At 46.9% G+C, this 15378-nt stretch overlaps 1 protein-coding gene across 8 annotated transcripts in view; it reads right to left on the reverse strand.

The window, feature by feature from the left end:
• SCML4 (Scm polycomb group protein like 4) overlaps positions 1–15378 on the reverse strand; it is a 110141-nt gene that overhangs the window by 57380 nt on the left and 37383 nt on the right. Inside the window, exons 1-2 of one of the 8 annotated variants that reach the window (XM_047734001.1) lie at positions 5581–5655; positions 4206–4260 (exon numbers count right to left, since the gene is read on the reverse strand). The exons of the other annotated variants lie outside the window; for them this stretch is intronic. The gene's annotated coding sequence lies outside the window, so the exon portion shown is untranslated. Of the gene's footprint in view, positions 1–4205; positions 4261–5580; positions 5656–15378 lie in introns of those variants that run through there. 8 annotated transcript variants of the gene reach the window in all.

Genomic DNA, 15378 nt, shown 5'->3' on the forward strand with positions numbered 1-15378 from the left:
AGAGCTAACAAGAATGCTGTAAATAAGGGGCAACTGACTGGCTCATTCGGTAGAACGTGCAGCCCTCGATGTCTGGGTTGTGAGTTTGAACCCCTCACTGGGCGTAGAGATTACTTCAAATGTCATAAACAGATGGTAGACAGGGAGAGAGAACCAGCTCTCAAGAGACAAACAGCTCACTGCCTGCCCCCTCCTTGATTCCACCTCCCTCCTGCCCCTTCCACTGAGGGACCAGGTGGCAGTCAGGTTACTGCCCCTCCCCCCAATGACTTCCCTCATCTCCAAAGACCTTTAAAGACCTCAAATGCGGTCCAAATCATCCTTTCCATGGACTCATGAACTGATACAACCAACATGTATATCACTTGAGAACCCTCAAAATCCTGGAGGTGTTATAGGGTACATCTGAATTTCTCTGCTTCCGACTGCAGACTTCAGCGAATACAGACAGCCTAGTTCAGGTCAGATTTGGAAGCCATCTTGGAACAAAGAGCTTTAGTGAACATAAAAGATTCTGTCCCTAGAACAGCCTCATCCTCAAGTCTATAAATCTTCAAGTTATAAACCTTTCAACAGTTGTCAAATCCTGGCTTGACATAGTAAATCAAGTGATTTACTGCTGGTTTCTTAAATCTCCCTCTTCTTATCAAAACAAGGCTTGGCTGGAAATGTTACAACTCAACCAAGAGAAACTGAAATCTGGCCCATGAACTTGGGAAGGGCATTTTACCTGTCAGCTTTGCAAATCCAAAACATAAACCTAGGTCCTAGCTAACGGGGCTTCATCAAGGGAAAAAACAGCATCGTACACACCCTCATCCCCACGGCTTCTCAGGCAGCCTAGGTGAGGCAGCCCCTCTACGTGAGGTCATTTCCAGGGAGAAGGATGTGCCTTGGCATTTCTCTAAAATTCAGCCATCCTTTGAGGTGGCCCAAACTCTACCAGCAATCGTTCCACTGCAATAGAAGGGTGAATAGTATAACATATAATGAATTTTTGTTGATTTTTTAAAATATGGGAGAGCTTTTCTGTAGGTATTTTATTCCATTCATTATATACTGATATGCCCTTGTCTCTACCTGTTGAAATAGACAAGGGTGAGTACAAAGAAACTGTAAATAAGCCAACTTGTCCTGGAAAAATAGGAACTGGTCCAGGAACAAAAGGGACGGGTTAGTCCCAGTTGTCCCACAGAATAACCAGGTAGAAAGCAGGTTGAACAGAATGTTCAAAGGTGATGAGTTTGTTAAATGTCTTAAGAGTAGTTGTGACGTGCAGACTTGTTCCATCAAACCCTGGAAAACAAGCTTCTAGATATAGAAGGGAACTCCTTAGCACATAGAGGGAGACTTCAGGACATGGGTGTCTCCCAAATCTGCTGTAGGGAGTGGGGGGCGCTGAAGGGATGCGGGGTGCTGGGGTGCAGTGGCAATGGGTGGAGTGGGGTGGGAGGCCTTCCTGTCCCCTGTAGGCAGCCATCTGCAGTGAGGGCCGACTCTAAAAGTCTATCAAATACATTCCACCCTTGGCTGAACTTACAAAAGCCCCTCCCTTCCATCTCACTGGAACCTTCGCCCACATCCAGGAAGGGTGCAGCCGCCAAGGTGATCTAGAGCCAAGATTCGCATATTTAAGGGGAGGGAGGAAAGCTGCATCGAGCAAGAGCCCAGAATATACACAGGGATGTGGGGAAAACACCATTCCGATCTGCAGGATTTGGAAAAACTTTGGGGCATTTGAAACGTGAGAGATGGGCACCCCAGAGGTATGAATAATTCACTGGTGGGGTAGCTGTTCAGCTGGAGCCTGAATCTACCCATTTTCTGGCACCTGCCTGTCCCCTCAGTGGGCAGGAGAAGAGGGAGGCTGCTTTTAACTCCAACACCCCCCTCTGGGCCCATGGACTTGGGGTGGCTCCTCAGAAGGGGAACATGGGAGAGGACTAGGCTGGGAGGGACTAGTCATCACCTCCTTGGTCCAGATGCCCATGTCTTTCCTTTAATCAAGTCCTGCACACTGACAGGCCTTCCCCCTTCAGGTGCCGTCCTTCCAGAAGACAGCACTCTGGAGTTCCTGGTGGCTGGCCCTGGGCCTGTCTTCCTCAGCTCCATCCCTCACCCTGCCCCTGCAATTCTCTATGTGATGGGAGTTAATTGCCACCCCCAGCGGTTTTCCAAGGCTTCATGACAGCTGGCTGCTGGCTGGATTGCCCAATGGAAGGCACTTGTCTGAGTTTGAAGGGTGGTGGTTGGCAGGGGTAAAATCAAGGGAATCTAACACCCTCTTGCTTTGCTCCACTGTGTCTCTGCCAGGAACCTCTCTCCCATGGTTCTGGCTCCGGCTGGGTAACCTAGTTTGCCTTCGGCAATAGCAGCCCTTCCCTCTGTCTCTCCAGCCCAGGGAGGGTGGCAACCACAGGGACTGGGGTTAATTGTCCGTTCTCCTGTTTTGGCTCTTCCATCACCATTTCTCTGTAAATACTCAGTGTTTCCATTAAATACTCAGGCTCCTTTGAGAATTGACTCTCGTGTTTGACACACCTGGGGCCATGCCTACATGCAGACCTCCATGGGCTGTGAGAAGAAGCTGGGGGGAGGCAGGAGAGGGGATGCTCTCTGCCACTGCCGTGGTCAGCAGACTTGTGGCTATATAAAGTGAGAGCCAATGATCTTCAAGGTAAAGGTTGAATTTTACACAGTCGCGTGTACAGCCGCTATCACATGGAGGCTGAGGAAGACACATAAGTATATACACACAGAGGCAGGCATACACCCTTCCACATGCATCAGAAATCTCTGGAAAATTTTAATAATGGTAGGAGTCATCTCTCAGTGGTGGGGGTGGGGGAGGGCTGGGTTCCAGGGACTGGAGAGGGAAAGGGACTGTGCTCTGCATGCCGGTTTCTGGTTTCATATCTGGTGTGTATTCAAAAATAGAAACACAAACAAATAAACTCCATCTACAACCTCTTACTCTAGAGAAAGGAGAAAGTGTCCCTGTCACGTGCAGACCCTGATCAGCCCCTACCAGCTGCACCAGCAGGGAGGAGGTGGGAGGAGCCAGTGCTCCAACACGTGGGCATGGCCCTCTTCACAGGGCCACGGTTGTGTGCATTTGCACTGGGCACCGCAACACCCCATAACCCTGAAGACTTGACTGATCAGATCTGCTACCACTTGAGTGGGTGTTCATAGGACATAAAGCATAGTATTGGGCACTGGTGGAGATGACTCCAGACTTAGAAGGCTGGTCTCCAGTCCTGGCTCTGCTCCTTATCAGCTGAGCAAAGGAAATGAGTCTCTCCACCTCTCTGGGTCCCTGCACAGGTTTAGATCGCTAACCTCCCTGTGGAGGGAAACTGACAGGTTCAATCAGTAAAGGGACAAGCCCTTGTTCAGTTGCTTACATAGACAGCAAAAGCAAGAGGAGTATCAGCTCCCCGGCACCCCTCGTTCCCACAGGACAACATAGAAACAAAAGGGGCGAGATGACTGCACTGGAAGAGGTACAGCCCCTGCAAAGCAGCCACCAGCACCACTCTTCCCACCAGGCTGCAGAGAAGCAGTCTTAGAGTCTGCAGCTGTGCCCTGAAGGAGAGCCAAGCGAGGGCCTGTATCAGCATCCTGGAGGCAATGAGAAATTGTCCTACAACATGTGTCCTAGGCAGGTGCGGTCATGGGCAGGTGATCTGGAAGCAGCTCCTCACCAGCCTCCCGTGCTGTCCTGCTCTGGGAGGGATTTTTCCTGGAGGCGCAGGGATTCTGCCAAGACTTAGATCAGCTGCAATCAAGCCTTGCCTGAGTAGCCTGTCTCTGAGGAACACGGTGGAGCCCGCCCGCTGCATTCCCCTCTGGCTTTGAGAAGCTTACCTTAGAAGGGGAGAAGAGACAGTTGAACGTGATCTGCCAGGAGGACAGCTCTGAAACAATGCATATCCTCAGGGTGAGGACCCAAGAGCCCAGAATGTTCGGAGAGGAGGGGTCCTTTGGGCCTGAGGTTCTCGGGGCCGCAGGATGATGAAGGGGAAGCCAGAGTGTGGAGACTGCCGGCTCCTCTCCACCCCACCCTCACCAGGTCCTTGCAGCCTGGCACTCCCTGAGGGATCTTGTACACCATCCTCCCCATCTGCTCCAGACCCTAGAAGATATCCAAGCAGAAGTGCTCCCCTGTGTGCAGCCCCTGAAGATTACCACACATTACCTACCCCACTCCAGAAGGCTTTCAAGGGCTTGAACTTGACAATGAAAGTGGCCTGCTTCCTATCGGAAGGAGAGGTAGAAGGAAGGAGAACTCAAGGTAAGTTAGTCATGAAGGTTCTCCTCAGACACCCCTACTTTGGTGCCTCCACTCACAGTTTTCTCCAAGGCTAGAGTCAGGAAAGTGGTGTTACCTGAGCTCTGCTCAGCTCTTCAAGAGAGCTCTATCTCTATCCTCTCTTCCAAAAGCAGCAACTTCTACCCAAAATGTGAAGCCTTTCCTCTTGGCCAGATGGAAAGGAATCCCCTTCAAAGACTTGTGTGCCTCAAGGAGGTGGCTTCCCAAAGGGTCCCTCCCCACTTCTCTGCCTGCAGTGAATGCTTCTGTTCTACAACCTCCCCTGTGGCTGTGACTGAATGATTTCTACCACAGCAACCTGCATCCCACTTGTTCGTATACTTGTCTGTCTCTCCCAATATACTCGAGCTCCTTGAAGGAGACGCTGTCTTGATCAACATAATCTGCCTTTTCAGTGTCTGGAACATCTTAGGGACTTAACACGTGTTTATCAGATAAATGAAGAATGAATGAATGAATGATCAGCCACTCAACCCCTCTTCCCAGACTCCTCTCATTCCCCAGCACTGAGGCAGCAGGATCCAGCCCAGGGCACTTGCCTTCCCCAGGATCAGCCCATGGGCCACTTTCCAACGAGGCCACTCCAGCAAGACACAGGGCACCACATGCTACCAAGACAGACCTTCAGCTCCATCATCTCTATTAAGACAAGCATTACTGGGATGCCTGGATGGCTCAGTTGGTTAAGCCGCTGCCTTCGGCTCAGGTCATGATCCCAGCGTCCTGGGATCGAGTCCCACATCGGGCTCCTTGCTCAGCGGGGAGCCTGCTTCTCCCTCTGCCTCTGCCTACCACTCTGTCTGCCTGTGCTCATGCTCGCTCCCTCTCTCTCTCTAACAAATAAATAAATAAAATCTTTAAAAAAAAAAAAAAAAAAGACAAGCATTACTGTCCTTGGTGCACAGATGAGGCTCTGAGGCCCAGAAAGGTGGCATGAAATGGCTCATTAGTGGGCAGAACTCAGATTCCAGCCCTGGGCTCCTTGCCCAAATCCCTTCAGCTCCCTCCCAGGGTCAGCTCTGGGTAACGTATAAAGAGATGGCCATGGGGCTGGTTAGGGGGACAGGAGGGAAACCTGACCCTCAAGCCACACCTCCACGTCTTTTAGGACATCAAGAGAAGGCACTGATCCAAAGTGAAAGTGTAGGTGGGCGAGACAACCCAATCAAGTTGCCCAGTCCACGATGACCAGATGAAGAGAAGAGCACATTTACTGAATCAGCACCTGCAACATAGATACCGACCCACGTATTTCTAAGGGCTTGTTAAGGAGTAGTCGCAGGTAAAGGAGGGCACTGCTTGCTGGAAGATTCTTGTTTCTACTACGAGCCAGAGCTAGAGCCAGCGGCTTTCTCCGAACTCAGGTCCTACAGTGGAAGGAAAGGCACTTTTTAGAGCAGCTACAAATATTTCTTTCTTTCTCTCTCTCTCTCCTTTTTTTTTTTTTTGCAAACCACCATTTCCTGTTTTGTTCTCTATTTATACTTTACATTTAGTTTTGAGAAAGCACTGGTGGTTTGGTGTTTTGGTTGTTTCTAGTTCGGTCTTTATCTACAAAGCTGACTCTCTTTTTGAAATAACTTTCTGTAATGTAAACCAACAGTAGACCTAGATTCTTTTCAAAGGCTTTGCTAAGAAAAATTCTTCTTCAAGCTTTAACGATAAAACAGGAAGATTCAAACAGCACAAGTCTCATCTTTCCAAGTCAATGCCTCAGGGAACTGAAATCCATTCACCAGCCTTGGGGATTAGTGAATTCCCCAGGGCTTCTTGACGCAGTCACCTTTCCAAGCCCAAACATTTTCACACAGATTTCCAGGCACGAGGTCGTTCATACTGAAGCACAGAAACGTGTAACTGTAATATCTTCATTGGGATACTCTCTGCAAAACTTTGATGTTTTGCAGAGACCCTAGACCCAGGGTTAGTGCCATGCGATGAGTGCAGCGACTTAGCATTTGCCCTCGAAGAACACACCGTCTAAGAACATTGCGCGCTCTGGCCCCACGGATGCAAGGTACAGTGGTCAGCAGAGAACAAACATGAAAACAACCCGGAACTAACACCCTCACCACCGGTGCAAGTCCAAGAGAGACACCTTTCCGAAGTAAAAGGCAAGAGCAAGAGCAGATCATCCCGATGCCAGTTTTAGTCCTCCGTGCTTGGTAACTGAGAGCCTGGCTTCCCCAGTAGGAAGGAGCAGGTTCCCGCCATTGAGGGGTCAGTGAGGGGAGCAGGTGGTTAGGGATCAGCCAGCAAGGATGAGGAGAGCCACCTTTGAGTCACGGCAGGAAGGAATTAGAGCAGCAGAGTGACTCCTGGGCCTCAGTGTCCTGACCCGGCCAACGGAGACACCAGGACTCGCCAGGTTCACGCCAACCACCAGGCTGCCATGAGGATCCGAAGAAAAAATGGCCACGAGAATCCATCATAATCTGCAAAGCCTTACGTGACATAAATTATGGCTGTTGTCAGACAAATAATTCTTTTTTTTTTTTTTTTTTGTTCCTTCTGCAAAGAACAGATTGTCAATAGGAACTCTGTTTCCCAACCACTTGCTCGCAGGGTCCCCAAAGACGGCCCACAACAAAAGTCCACATTTTGGTCTACCACACTGAAGAAATATCCCAAAGGCACCGGAGAACACCATACTCCTCGTTGCTTCCTTCGGGGCGTCACAGAGGGCTGCCTTCCCTGTGGATTAGATCCTCCCCCCACCATGAGGGTGCAGCTGCCGCCATCGCCACTGGGGAGTTTCCACAGCTCTCTGGAAAGCCAGGAGGAGGAGAGGCAGGGTGGGTCACCATCCATCACCTACACACGCAGTCCCTGCCCACTGTCTCACTCTCCCCCTTTATTTCACAAAATAAAATCCCAGGGCCTTCAAACATTAGGAGTGCCAACTATCACCAAGGTTGTGGAGAGAAGGGATAAAGGGAGGGGAGGGCTGGAACAAGGAGTACCAGAAAACTCAGCTCCCGATGGTTTTTTTGTCTCACTTAAAGGAAGGACAACGAACTGCGGTCCTAATTTGCGTCTGACCACCAAGCGTCACAGAGTCTTCTCAGTTATGCTGGGATGTGTGGTCACAGCATCATTCCATCATGGACACGGCAGGCACAAGTCGCTGTTTCTCTGACCAGTGGCCCCTGGTGGCCCCCACACGCTTCATGGCACTAGAAGACCCGGGCCCCACAGCAACTTCTGAGGCCCTCAAAAAGGAACCGCTGGCCAGAAATGGACTCTTCCCACCTGTCTCATCCCTTCAATCTTTGGAAAATATTTCCTGAGCACCTGCTGTGGGCCAGGCCCTGTGCAGAGCCCACCGGGGACGTGAAGATGAGCCCAGAATGATGTCTTCTGCAGACACACTCAGGAGGGGGGAAGGGAAGCAAAGCACATAGGTCACCCCACCTTCTTTCTTCCAGCCCTTCCCCACACGCAGGCCTCCCTCTACCTCCACGGGCATGCGCATGCCCACGTGTCCCCTTCCAAGAGAACCCCACAGTTGAGTCCTCCGTGCCTGTGTTGTCAACACACAGCTCCTCGGTCTCAGTCTTCCCCAGGATAGCTCTGAGCCTGGTGATGCTGGCAGGTCACCCGAAAAGGTAGAGCTGTCACAGCACATGCTCAGTCCAGACAAGGAGGGCTGGGCAATGACTACAAAGACAGAGCCTCTGCTGGCCAGGCCTACCAGCCCATGGCAAAACGGCCAAGTGTATCTTTCAGGTCTCCCTTGGGCAACCCCTTCTCCCCCCGGAGCACATTGGACACACAGGCTTCCCAATCGCTCCAGCCCTCATGGGCTACTTGCCTCACACCCGCACCCCCTTGCTTCCAGGGCTGTCTCTGGTGGACACCGTTAGGCAGAGGGCCCTGCTGACAGGACCAACAAGGCAACGAATAGTAAATAAATAAACAAATGAGCTAATAAAGCACATACCCATGCCCACATTGTTTTGTTAGATTCTCACTACAAGCCCTTAAGGCAAATATTATCAGGTACCCCCATTATACAGATGAGGAGTCCGTCAGATCTACACGGATGAGGGCTCAGAAGGGCTCCTTGTCTTCTCAGAGGTCACACAGCTAAGGCCAGGCCAGCCTGTCTCCACAGGCAGGTGGTTAGCAAGATGTTAGCTGCCGAGACCCAAGGAGCTCATCTCCCAAGGCTTTTGTTTCTGGCTGGGAGATGCTGCATTTTAAAAGTGAACTCCTCCAGGCGAGAAGCCATGCGCACATCCTGAGATGGGGGGGATGAGGTTGTTAGCGCTGGTTCTGGGCTGGATGAAAGCTTCTGTGACCTCTTAGGGGCCTTGCACACAGTGAATCCTCAGCAAATACAATTTGGTTGATAAAAAAGAAAGGGAGGGGTGCATTAGAAACAACGCACTTGCGGTCTTCCACTTCTTGGTTGCTAAAGGAAAGGTCAAAAAAGGAAAAACTAACCCTCTTTTGTCCTGCTCCTCTCCAGGGGCTTAGCCGCCAGCATCATCTTCCAAACCCCATCCCCTCTCCAAAGGTTTCCTGTGGCCATGGAACAACAGTGAAATCAATTCTTAATTAGCTTTCAAAGTTTACCTTTTGAAAATCTGTATATATGAATATTTATTAAACACTTACTAGGTGCAAGACATTTGTGCCAGCCCCTGGAGATAGAAAGGGGGCATTGGGAGAAGCGTGCAAACAGGGGGATGCTTGCAGCCTCCAGGCATGCCTAATCTAGGGACAACCTTTCATACTTAACTGGAGGAGGAAGGAAGAAAAGTCTCCGCAGAAGTCAAAACACAGAAGGGGCTGACAGTCACAAAAAACACTAAAGAAAGTGAGGAGCTGTTGTTGGGTTAATTTTTCTTTTTCGAAGCGAGAAGAACAAGGAGAGAATTAACCCACGGCTCAAAATAGACTGGTGAGTTCACAAGTGGCAGTGAGATGCCAGGAACGATTTGTTTCTATGTGTTTAGCACCAAAATGCAAAGAATCTCAAACTGGAAGCCACGAACAGAGGACAGAGAGGGGAGACAGGGAAATGGACAAGACGCATATTGCTTCAGTGAGCTCAGATCTCCCCAGGCTCAGACAAAACACTCCCTTGGGTGCAGCAGGAGTTTACACAGAGGGTCTCAGAGATGTGGTTGGAAATTTCCAAGAATCACGGGCAGGTGAGAAGCTCTAGAAGAACACAGGTGCCTATTTTGTCCCGGTTTTCAGAGCACGTTAGATTCTGGATGTGGAAATTAATATGCTCTTATCAAAGGAAGTGGTCATCTGAGAACACTGGCTTTCTCAGAGCAAATTCCCCTTACACTTACGGCTTACCCTAGCTAGATGTGAGAGGGGGTGGAAATTAGGTTGGAAATCAGAGGACTGCCATCACCATGGCCTGTGTTGATTACCATAATAAACTCTTTGACACAATGTCCCAAGATTATTTCATGGATCAAATAGTCCACATGAGCAGAGGGATAATACTTTGGGGGGAAAATCATAAGCAAGTTTCCAAGTTGCATGACTAACGGTATAGCAGCCATCTGCTGGTTGTCTCTAATGGTCTCCCCAGGTCTCTAGTCTCTGTTATACTCTCCCTGGTGACATGGCTAAAGATTTAGAGGACAGGCTTAGCGAGTGAGCAGATGACACGAGTCTAGGAGGGACAGCTAATGCCCGCAGATTACAGAACTGAGATTCAAAATGTTTTCATTGGAAGGACCAAATCAGACAAATGAAAGTTTCGAAAGATAAATAGCTAACACCTCGTTCACAGATGTACAGGAGAGATTAGACAGGAAAGGCCTCCCACGTGAAAAACATCTAGGAATGGTTGTTATTAACGAGTCTTTTTTAGACGCTGGGGAGACCCATTTTAGCAAGAAATTCACAGGAATATAGATCACGTGGTGTCCAGATCGAGAGAAACAACAACTCTGTTGTCTCCAGATCATCTGGAGTCTTACACTTGTTTCCAGGGCAAGAATTAAAGGAAATATTGCCTCCAGAATGGGAGGAGAGTGGAGGCAGATGGAGACTTTCCTTTGTGGAGCAGTTGAAATGATGGACATGTGGCCTGGAGAAGAGACCGATGATTCCAGGCGGCCCGGCAAGGCAGAAGCAGGATCACCCCATCCTAGGAGGGCAGCCTCCTAGACGGTGCCCTGTGATCCCCATCTCCTGGGTCATCTTTCTCACCCTGAGCCAAAGATTTAAATTGGGGACGCCTTGTTGGCTCAGTCGGTTATGCGCCTGCCTTTGGCTCAGTACATGATCCCAGAATCCTGGCATCGAGTCCCACATCAGCACGTAGTCTGCTTCTCCCTCCCCTCCCCCCACTCATGCTTGCTCTCTCTCTCTCTCTCTCTTTGAAGTAAATAAATAAAATCTTTCAAAAAGAATTGTTAATTAAAGGAATGATGACTCCGAATGCTCACTATGTAAGGGCCAGTCTAACTCAAAAGCAGGAAAGCAACAGTTAAGGTGCTTCCTGACATCAGCAGCAAGAACTAAATGAGATACTCTGTTACAGCCAGTGGCTGTGTATTGCACAGGCCAGGAAGCCGGTGCCTGCACCTGGAACAGGACCAGTACATGCTGAGCAACTGCAGATCATCTGGGTTTGTCCTCACGGCTCCGAGGGTTGTGTTTTTCTCAGGTAAATCCGATCGGATCCCGTTCTTTTACACTTTCTGCAGTTCTGTCACTTCTTCCTAGGCTGAGGAGCACCTTGCTATCTGGGACAAATTCCAAATCCCAAGAAGCCTGATTAGGTAAGGACATCAGAGCCTATTAAAATAAGAAAGTCGGTAGAGGAAAAGAAAAATATTTTATCCATCCCAAACATCAATCCCTTTTACTATGGTATTATTTTTTTAGGATTTTTTAAAAAGATTTTATTTATTTATTTGCCAGACACAGCACACAAGCAGGGGTGAGCTGCAGGCAGAGGGGAAAGCAGACTCCCCACTGAGCAAGGATTCCAATGCGGGACTCGATCCAGGACCCTGGGATCATGACCAAAGCCAAAGGCAGACGCTCAGCCAGCTGAGCCACCCAGGTGTCCCTACTATGGTTATATTATCAGTCTCTTGTGTTTTATTTCGTAATAGATTTTCAAGAAGTATCTTTGCTATGAGACCTGAAGGGTAGAGGTAGTCAATCAAGATGAAACCAGAATGGGATCGTAGCAGAGTGGTTGGCACAGAGAGGCTGCTCTGTGGATGCTTATTGAATTGGCTTGCATGGGATGGGAGTGAATCGAACAGATTTAAATTGAAGATCTCAGGAGGAGCAAAGTAAATCATGGCAAATCCACATCCTGGAATACAGCTCAGTCTTTAGAAAGACGAATTCCCTGGTCCCAGGGCAAGCAAGAGAGGCATAGACAGGCTTCTCTCTGTGTGCTAACAGGGACAGGCCTTCAGGATTTATTGTAGCATTAGAAAATAACAATATGAAGTAGCCAAAAAATAGGTACACTTATCTCAGGTGTGTGTCATCTGAATGTCTACTAAAAAAAAGCATATGTTTTCCAGAGCATATTTTTAGTTTATTGATTAAAGTCTACTTGAGCACAACAAACAGATGGCTGAATACTTCAAGCTTTATTCTTTGATAACTTAATGTGCAGTACATTCGCTTCCTAGTGCTATCATAATTAATTACCACAAACGCGGTGGATTACAACAGAAATTATTCTGTTATTCTCACAGAGTCCAGCAGGCTAGAGGTCTGAAGTCAAGATTTCAAGCAAGGTTGATTCCTTCTTGGGGCCACGAGGGAGATCGGAGAATTTGTTGCATGCCTCTTTCTCGGTTCTGGTGGTTCCAGAAATCCTTGGCATTCCCTAGCTAGCAATCCAACATCTCCCCAGATTCTTCCTCCATTGTCACATAGCCTTCCCCCCACTCTGTCGTCTCTGCATCTCTACATGGCCTCCTCATAATGACTCTAGTCATCGGATTTGGGGCCTACCGTAATCCAGGACGACCTTGCCTTAACTAATTCCATGTACAAAAATCCTAATTCCAAATAAAGTCACATTCTGGAGTTCCAGATGGACGTGAATGGGGGGGGACACTATTCAACCTAGCACAAGTAGTATTCATCAACCTTTCTCTCTTTTTTTTTTTTTAATTTTACTTATTTATTTGAGAGAAAGAGAGTGAGCAAAAGAGAGAGCACAAGCCAGGGGGCAGAGGGAGAAGAAATAGGCTCCATGCTGAGCAGGGAGCCTGATGCAGGGCTCGATCCTAGGACCCTGAGATCATGACCTGAGCCGAAGTCAGATGCTTAACCGACTGAGCCACCCAGGAATGCCTTTTCAATTAGGGAGAATACGGTCTTTCACCTTATCAGCTATGGTGGTTGTGTTAACTCAAATATGAATTTTACAGAAGTCTTTTGCTATCATTTAAAGGCATTTTGTAGGGTACCTGGGTGGCGCAGTTGGTTAAGCATCAGACTCTTGGTTTCAGTTCAGGTCATGATCTCAGGGTCTGTGGATGGAGCCTGATTTCAGGCTCCCTGCTCAGCAGGGGGTCTACTTGAGGATTCTTTTTCCCTCTCCCTTAGCCTCTTACCCCTCTCCCAGCTTGCACGCATGTGTACTCTCTCTCTCAAATAAAAATAAATAAATCTTTAAAAAATAGTAATAAAATAAAGGCATTTTTCTTCCTGTATCCCCTGGGAAAATGAAGAAAATGTGATAGCCTTTTCTTGTAATACTACTCTAAGTTTTTTATCCCCAGACTAATTTGTGCAAATAAAGTTTTCCATTTAAATCTACATTGTCCAAATAAAAATATTTGTTTTAATTGGGGTATAATTTACATACAGTGAAATACACAGGTCTTATAGGTAGAGTTAAATGAATTTTGATACATGTATACACTAATGTAATTCATACACCTATCAAATATAGATTATTTTCATCACCCCAGAAAATTCCTTTACACCCCTTTCTAGTCAACACCACTCCTTCAAAGGAAACCACTGTTCTGATTTCTATCACCATACATTAGTTTTCTCTGTTCTTGAGCCTCATAATGGGATCATACAATTTGTACTCTTTTACAGCTGGCTTCATTAGTCCATAAACCTATTTTTGCATATACCAGAAGTTTATTTCTTTTTATTGTTGAGTAGTATCCCGTCGGATAACTACACCACAGTCTGTTCATTCATTTACCTGTTGATAGCCATTTGGATTGTTTCCAGTTTTAAGATATTTTGAATAAGTCCGCTAGGAACATTCATGTATGAGTCCTTTGCAGATATACGTTTTCATTTTCTGGAGATGTTGGGTCATAGGATAGGTTTCAGTCTAACTTTGTAAGGAACTGCCTAACAATTTCCCAATGGTTGTACCGTCTTTGCTGTACCAGCAGCATAGAAGAGGGCCAGGGGCTCCATATCATCACAACATTGGTGCTGTCAGTCTTTCATTTTAGCTATTCTACCAGGTAGAATTTAATTTGCATTTCCTCGATGATTAAAGACATTGAACAACTTATGTGTATATTGGCCATTTGCATATCTTCTGTTGAAAGTGCCTGTTCAGGGGCGCCTGGGTGGCTCAGTGGGTTAAGCCGCTGCCTTCGGCTCAGGTCATGATCTCAGGGTCCTGGGATCGAGTCCCGCATCGGGCTCTCTGCTCGGCAAGAAGCCTGCTTCCCTCTCTCTCTCTGCCTGCCTCTCCGTCTACTTGTGATCTCTCTCTGTCAAATAAATAAAATGAAATCTTTAAAAAAAAAAAAAAAGAAAGAAAGTGCCTGTTCAAGTCCTTTGCCCAAATATTTATTATTGGGTTGTTAACCTTTTTTATTATTGAGCCATAGAAGTTCTATATCTATTTATCTGGATCCAATTCCTTTGTTAAATATATGTACTACAAAACTTCTTCTCCAGTCCATGGCTTGCTTTTTCACTCTCTAAGTAGTGTCTGCTAATAAGCAAAGGTTTTTCAAAAGACTCCACCAAAAAAATTGCTAGAACTGTTATTGGGATTCAGCAAAGTACAGGATATAAAATCAATGTACAGAAATCTGTTGCATTTCTATACACTAATAATGAAGCAGCTGAAAGAGAAATCAAGGAATCCATCCCATTTACAAGTGTAGCAAAACCCATAAGATACCTAGGAATAAACCTAAACCACAGAAGTTTATTCCTGTACTCTGAAAACTATAGGACACTTATGAAAGAATTTGAAGAAGACACAAAGAAATTGAAAAACATCCCATGCTCATGGATTGGAAGAACAAATATTGTTAAAATGTCTATACTACCCAAAGCAATCCACACATTCAATGCAATCCCAATCAAAATAACACCAGCATTTTTCGCAGAACTAGAACAAATAATCCTAAAAATTGGTATGGAACCAGAAAAGACCCTGAGTAGCTAAAGTAATATTGAAAAAGGAAACCAAAGCAGGAGACATCTCAATACCAGACTTCAAGCTGTATTACTGTAGTCATCAAGACAGTATGGTACTGGCACAGAAACAGACACATAGATCAATGGAACAGAATAGAGAACCCAGAAATGGGCACACAACTGTATGATCAACTAATCTTCGACAAAGCAGGGAAGAATAGCCAATGGAAAAAAGACAGTCTCTTCAACAAATGGTGCAGGGAACTCTGGACAGCAACATGCAGAATAATGAAACTGAGCTGCTTTCTTACACCATACATAAAAATAAATTGAAAATGGATGAAAAACATAAATGTAAGGTAGGAAACAATCAAAATCCTAGAGGAGAACATAGGCAGCAACCTCTTTGACCTTAGCCGCAGCAACTTCCTACTAGACACATCTCTGGAGGCAAGGGAAACAAAAGCAAAAATGAACCATTGGGCCCTCTTAAAGATAAAAATTTCTTCACAGCAAAGGAAATAATCAACAAAACTAAGAGGCAACCTATGGAATGGGAGAAGATATTTGCTAATGACATATCAGATAAAGGGCTGGTATCCAGAATCTGTATAGAACTCAAACTCAACACCCCAAAGTAAATGATCCAGTTAAGAAATGTGAAAAAGACA

Source organism: Lutra lutra, chromosome 6 (genome assembly GCF_902655055.1).
Source record: "Lutra lutra chromosome 6, mLutLut1.2, whole genome shotgun sequence".
In the NCBI taxonomy this organism is placed as follows: domain Eukaryota; kingdom Metazoa; phylum Chordata; class Mammalia; order Carnivora; family Mustelidae; genus Lutra; species Lutra lutra.